We start from the raw sequence: 882 nt of genomic DNA on the forward strand, positions 1-882 counted from the left end.
GTCCGTTTCCCCCCTCCAGGTGCCGGCGGCGGCGCCGTCCGTGAGGGGGGGCACACCCCGGACACGCGTGCCGCCTCTTCAGACATGCCACCACACCACCCCACATGTATGAGGGCCCGGTACGACGGGCCGGCGGCATTGCTACCCCCCAGTGCCCCGTCCCGCCTAACCCTGTAGCGTTTGACCAGGCGATCTAGCCCTTTGACTTTGCACGGACGGGCTTTGACCAGTGGACCTCTCCACCCGGTTGTGTAAGTTCGGCCCATAGGGACACCCTGGAGCAACATCCGGGCCAAACCCACAGCTACATCCACTCCGTGTAGACCCGACGCGTCTGTTTCCCCCTCCAGGTGCCAGCGGCAGCGCCGTCCGTGAGGGGGGGGGCACACCCCGGAGACGCGTGCCGGGCATTTGCAACCACCACAACACTTCCAGACTTGTGAGAGGTCGCCTACACAAGATTTGACGGTATGCTAGCCCCCGGAGGCCGCCGGCCACAGTCGTAGACGCGCGAAGAGCAATCCGCATAGAGGGAAGTGTTCAGATACTTCTCCATCACGAAAAACTATGAAAAATTACCATCGGTCCTATAGCACATGTGCCCACGTCATGTAAAAAACTCATGATTTTATCGCGCTCTGAGTATTTAATAATATTCACGCCGCATCGTTTCCGCAGAACGTCTACTACCGTGTCATCGCCGTCCATGAGGGGGGCCACACCCCGGAGACGCGTGCCGCCTCTTCGAACATGCCACCACACCACCCCACATGTATGAGGGCCCGATGCGACGCTCCGGTGGCATTGCTACCCCCAGGGCCCCCGTCCCGCCTAACCGTGTGGCGTTTGACCACCGGATCTAGCCCTTTGACTTTGCACGGA

Source organism: Triticum aestivum, chromosome 4A, assembly GCF_018294505.1.
Source record: "Triticum aestivum cultivar Chinese Spring chromosome 4A, IWGSC CS RefSeq v2.1, whole genome shotgun sequence".
NCBI lineage: Eukaryota > Viridiplantae > Streptophyta > Magnoliopsida > Poales > Poaceae > Triticum > Triticum aestivum.